The sequence below is a fragment of the Helianthus annuus genome, chromosome 14 (genome assembly GCF_002127325.2).
Source record: "Helianthus annuus cultivar XRQ/B chromosome 14, HanXRQr2.0-SUNRISE, whole genome shotgun sequence".
Classification (NCBI taxonomy): domain Eukaryota; kingdom Viridiplantae; phylum Streptophyta; class Magnoliopsida; order Asterales; family Asteraceae; genus Helianthus; species Helianthus annuus.
In genome coordinates, this window is record NC_035446.2 from 155343348 (window position 1) to 155349912 (window position 6565).

Below are 6565 nucleotides of genomic sequence, written 5' to 3' on the forward strand. Positions count from 1 at the left end.
AAAAATTTTATGTGAGATTTGCCGTTGTGAATGGGAATTTGTTTTTGAATGATTGAATGTTGCCTTTTTTGAATTAAAACGTTGTTTATTTTATTTTATTAAATTTGCCGTTATAATTACGTCGTTACGTCATTATTTTTACAGAAGGTGTATAACATAAGTTCAAGTTCAACGAGCGTTAAATAAAACGAACACGTTATTTGTTTTTGAATGATTGAATGTTGCCTTTTTTGAATTAAAACGTTGTTTATTTTATTTTATTAAATTTGCCGTTATAATTACGTCGTTACGTCATTATTTTTATAGAAGGTGTATAACATAAGTTCAACGAGCGTTAAATAAAACGAACACGTTAAATAAAATATACAGAAAGCCATAAGAATTAAACGTGATGTAAATAGAAGATTAACTGCAATATATATATATATCAGTTTGTACATACAATACACAACAAAAAGGTACAACTGAGTACATAATACATAACAAAACACTAAACAAACAAACTAAATGTACTAATCCTCGTGCGGTGGGGATGGTGGGAGGGGACGTGGAGGCAACGCAGCGAGCTCTCGTAGCTCAACGAGCGTCTGGACCATCCAGTCAATGAGAGCGCCCTGACGTCTGAGGCGCCGGTCGAAGTCCCGAGCCACCTCACGCGCTACCGGAGGTAGGTCAGCGTAAACGTGCTGCGGGTACTGTGGAGGCTCAGGAGCTGGCTCAACTGGTGGTACGTGGACCTCCTCGACCCGGTCCTCCTGCGCCGGATCATCCTGAGCCTGAGGCTGAGGCTGAGGCTGAGCCTGAGCCTGAGCCTGAGCCTGAGCCTGAGCCTGACCCTCAGGCTGATCCTCAGGCTCATCGATGCCCAGAGCCCGTCGCTGAGCCCGCCGAGCGGCCTGCTGAACATCAGGAGGGGCTAAGATCCCAGGCCTCACCTCAATAACAACCGGGATGACCTCCGGCAACTCCACTGGCTGAAAAATCAGCCCGTCAGCACCCCTGAACCGCAGACCGACATCAAAGGTACGGGTGATCTGCATAGCGGATACTGACGCGCGGCCCAACCTAGATGACGGGACCGGATCGGACAGCAGCGGATCTAGCTCGGGCACGATCCCTAGCGATCGTGCAATGGCGGTGATAAACGAGCCAGTGTGAAGATACCCGCGGAGCTGCCGGTGGTATGCAGTAGCAAAGTACTCTGCCAGGCTGGCTGCTAGATCGCAGGGCTGGCGGCGTAGTAGGCAGTAAAGAAAGAAAAGGTCACTAAGGTTGACCTTCTCCTTGCTGGAACCCCGCGGCACGATAGTCGACGCAATCACCTGGTGCAGGTATCGGTACAAGGGATCTACAATGGTGGTGGCCTTTTGCCAGGATTTCCCAAAGGGAACCCTGGAAATGGCCCTCCAGAAACTAATAAGCGTCTGCCTGTCCATCATCGTAACAGCCTGCGTATATAAATCAGTATCAAGCTCAGGCTCAGTGTACAAACCTGTGTGGACAGCAAACTCCCGCACACTCATCTCAAACTGCTGACCGGCCAGACGGAATGTAACCTCGTGTACCGGAAATAAAGGGTCCTCCACGTAATCCGCCGGATGCGGCGCGTATGTAAACGTAGAGCAAAACTCGTACGTAAGCTCAGGGTACGAGTTCTCCATCGCTAACTCAAATAGGCGCGACCAGTGAGTATCTAGCCCAACTATGTCACGCGCCCGCTCGATCTCCCCCACGGTAGATAGCAGCTCCCAGTCTATGCCTACGTGCTCCCCAATCGGTATGGTGCGCAACCTAGCGCATCTCCCCCTCGCCCGCGACCCCACCGGAAACTGAAGATACGGACATGCCGGCTCCTCCTCGTCCCCCACCAATCCCTCATCAATATGCTCAATCTCCTCATCGGATAAATCCATCCCTGCACGTTGATCAATTAAACAAATATTAATAATTAAACAAATAATAAATAAACAAATAATAATAAAATAATAATTATTAAACAAATAATAATTAAATAATAATAAATAAACAAATAATAATTATTAAACAAATAATAATTAAATAATAATAATTAAACAAATAATAATAATTAAACAAATAATAATTAAATAATAATAAATAAACAAATAATTATTAAACAAATATTAATAAACTAATAATAAATAAACAAATAATAATTATTAAACAAATAATAATTAAATAATAATAAATAAACAAATAATAATTATTAAACAAATAATAATTAAATAATAATAATTAAACAAATAATAATAATTAAACAAATAATAATTAAATAATAATAAATAAACAAATAATTATTAAACAAATATTAATAAACTAATAATAAATAAACAAATAATAATTATTAAACAAATAATAATTAAATAATAATAAATAAACAAATAATAATTATTAAACAAATAATAATTAAACAAATAATAATAATTAAACAAATAATTATTAAAATTAATAAACTAATAATAATAATTAAACAGATTATTTAATAAAACAAATTAAAAAAAAATCAACATGAACCAAAGCGCCTTCCTCGTCAACAGACACATCCTCCGGCTCACCATCGTCACCGAGATTCGAATAGACTTGATGTTCAAAGCTCTGTTCACAACCGTAACTCCGATTTGGATAACACTCCTGCTGTACAAAGCTTTGCTCGCCACCGTAACCGAAATTCGAATAACCTTGTTGACAACCGTAACTTTCGTTTGGATAACACTCCTGCTGTACAAAGCTATACTCGCCACCGTAACCGAAATTCGAATAACCTTGTTGTGCGTAAGGGTCCTCCACAGGGGTATTCAAATCCAGCTGCACCGTGTTATCACGATAACGAATGCCAGATACAACCTCTGTCTCCCTCAAGTTGGACGACACCGGTTTCTCAAACGAGTCAGAAATAGCGGTCCCCTCGTAAGAATCAGGAACAACCGACTCGTCAGAATAATCACCGAAAAGATAGTTACTGAACCACGACATCGTTTTTTCAAAAAATTTAACTAATAGAGCAAAGAAGATCGACAGAAAACAATTCGAGTGATGAATCTGTTGTCTGGCCAGTGATTTAAAGCCAGAATTTGGGATCGAAGCGCCGCGCTATGGCCAAAGCGCGGCGCTTAGGGTTCACGGGACGACTGAAACCTAGGAAGCTTTATGTCTGTCAGTCTGTCACTCAGTCAGTCATTCGAAACCTCGTATCACCTTTTGTCGCCCTAAGCGCCGCGCTATGGCCAAAGCGGAGCGCTTAGGGGTGTGAAAATTATTTTGGCTGTGTGTGATTAGCATGATCCATATATAAAGCACATAAACTTTAATATTACTTTTGTCAAGTAAAACAAAGTTAATTTCGTTGTTGGTTTGATTTTTTACTTAAAAATTAAACATTCCAATTAGGATATTCAATGAATCGCAAATTGAATACTTAAATTAATAGTATCGATTTATTTAAAATTTGAAGGTATATTCGAATTTGATTACTCAATTTGAATAAACTTCAAATTTCTAGTGATGTCTGAATTTGATTACTGAATTCGATGAAGTTTAAATGAACTCGAAATTAAGTACATACACCCAACGTGCATTCCATTATTCATCTTCACATTAGAAAAAAACATTAACCAGTCGCATTGGTTTTGCGACTTGCGCATCTCCCGTTGCAACTCTAGATGTCGGACTCGTTATCGGAGTCCTTTGATATGAAGTTCCGATGGTCGTGGTTTTTGATCTCATTGCCTCGTCCGACGAATATACGACCACGGTTAACCTAAACGATAAAATCACATGGGTCATGTCATCTGATCGCGCTACCTCGTCTGGCGGATCTATGGTCACGGTTGAATCGATTTCCACGAACAACCATTTATTTAGCTAGAGCTCTAACACCACTTCATGCACATAGGAAGGGGAATCAATCAGATAGATAACTCAATGATTAAATGAAGATCTTTAAGAAAAGAATGGTTAGAAAAACCTTAAAGGTATTGTTTACACTAACTTAGAATTAAAAAATAAATCTATAATCTAAACGTACTCGACTAATAGTTCAATATCATTAGGAAACTATAATAAAAAGGATAAAATTTTAAAATACTCAATGTCATTAGGAAACTATAATAAAAAGGAGACAATTTTAAAATACTAAAACCAAAATGAATTGAGAAAAGGAGTCAATAGTTACTTGAGGGTCAAAGTCAAATTTATTTATCGTGTCGGGTAAAAATGTCAAACCACAATATTTGTGGATTTAGGTTGACGAGCAAATGTTGAAAAATCAACGAAGTGGTAATATTTCTTCTTATATAAAATTTATATTAAGTTAAATAATAATACGTATCATATTTAATGGGTAAGATTATTATATAAATACGTCTTAACTCTTAACGTGCAAAATGTGAAAAGTGAAAGGAGACTTTTTTTTTTTTAATTTGTTTTTTCTCATCTAGTCAAGTATATGTTTTAATTCTAAGATTGTAAAAAAATAATAGAAAATTTATATAATTACTTTAGTAGCGTAGGAGAAGTTTCAAATGAAAACCACTTTTAATGCGAAAACTCGAAAAATAACTAAAAACAAGCCTAAAAAACACACCAATTTTTTTTTTGCATTTTTTTATTAAAAATCACTAGTTTTTGTATATAAAAAAAACTTTTTTTTCAATTTTTTTTTTGTAGTGCACATGTGTAGTACATATACACATGTGCACTACAAATTTTTTTTTTTTTGAAAAAAGTTTTTTTTTGTATACTTAAAATAGCGAAAATTGGTAGGAAATTTTTTTTTGTATGTTTTTTAGGCTTTTTTAGTTAGTTTTCGAGTTTTTCCGTTAATTAGTGGTTTTCATTTAAATATTCCCCTAGTAGAGTAAGGGGCTGTTTGGTAGCCTCTTAATGACCATTCAGATGCTACCTCTTAATGTTTTAAAACCTCTGAATGGATAAGAGGTAGCCTCAAGTCTGAATAGTTAAGAGGTAACCTCTGAATGGTAAATCATCACATGTCACATTTTTCTACCTTCTCATTGGTAAAATTCTTAATAGTTCCATTAAGATGTAGGCTCTTAATAACCATTCAGAGGCTACCAAACAGCCCCTAATTGAGTATATTTACTCTACTAAAGTAAGTGTACAAAAAAAATATTCTTTTAATTTTTTTCAGCTAAAAGAAGTTATACTAAAGTAAATGAGAAAAAAATTCAAAAAATAAAATAAAACTTGGAATACAAAGGAATTTAGAATCCAATTGTATTAAATTTCATTAACCAAACGCACCCTGCTGACTTTTACAGGTGCACCACAACACCTATGCGTTGATAGTAAGTACAGAAAACATGTATAGCGGAAAAGACCGTTCCAAGCTCCTTGTCAACGGCCTGTTCCGCGTGGGAGGCGCCGCCAACCGCCACTCTGATGACAACACTTCCAAATACCAACTTCTTCACACAGTACATAACAACACATCAAGTTCAGATATGTCCTACAACTCTATCATTCGGAAAGAAGACAACGCCGGAATAACTGGCATCAATATCAACAAAGATCTTCTCACTGCAGCCATATCCACCATAGGTCACCACATCCTTCCAATGAAACAGAAACTCCTCTACACCATATATTACATTGTCAGAAAACTCATTCCAGCATTATACATCCAGCCAGTTTCAACATGGCGGTAGAACACTTCATTCCTCACTTGGGCGTGCTCGACGAACTGCAGAAGTCATTGGGGTTTTCCGACGTTGACATGGAGAATGACACTGTATAGATATGGAAACACATCCAGCAGCTCGATATGCCATGGGCTGGCTTACGTGGAGGGTTGTGAACTGTTTCCTTTCTATTTGGAACCTTCAAAGTAAAGATAATTATTTATTACTTCAACTAGTTTACAACCCCGTGTATTACACGGGTTGAGTGACGAAAAATGTAAATTCTAAGCTTGTATATAATCCTTATTAATGAAATGACTTATTTAGATAAATTAGTAAAACAAAAGAACAGTTATATTTTCGTTACTTGTACATGTGATTTGATACTTTATTAGTAATTACTGTTTAAATCCAAATAGTATATTTTATCTTAACAAATATATATGGTCAGTGTAAAATGAAAACTTCTACGAGTTGTGAGAACTTAGAGAACTCAACCTTACAAAAGGTTTTTTTGAATTTTTTGCAGAGGGTGTGAATGAGCGGTTAGAGACTCAAGGTGTTAAACCTTTTGATTTTGGATTCAAGTGGTTAAAACCACTAAAACATAGGGTCTCAAGAAGTAATTTACTATTAATTAAATTTGAAATTATACGTTTGATCTCTAACTATATTAAATAATATTATACTAATTATATTATTTGATACATTTATATTTGTTATAGATAATTGTTAATTAAATTTGAATGTAGACGTTTATCTCTAACTATATTAATTAATATTATATTATATTATATTTTGTGTATAAAATTAATATGTAATACTATTATTAAAAGGGAGTAGACACCAGAGAGTGACACGTGTCAAAATTTTTTTTGTTTATTAGTATAATAATAATAATATTAATA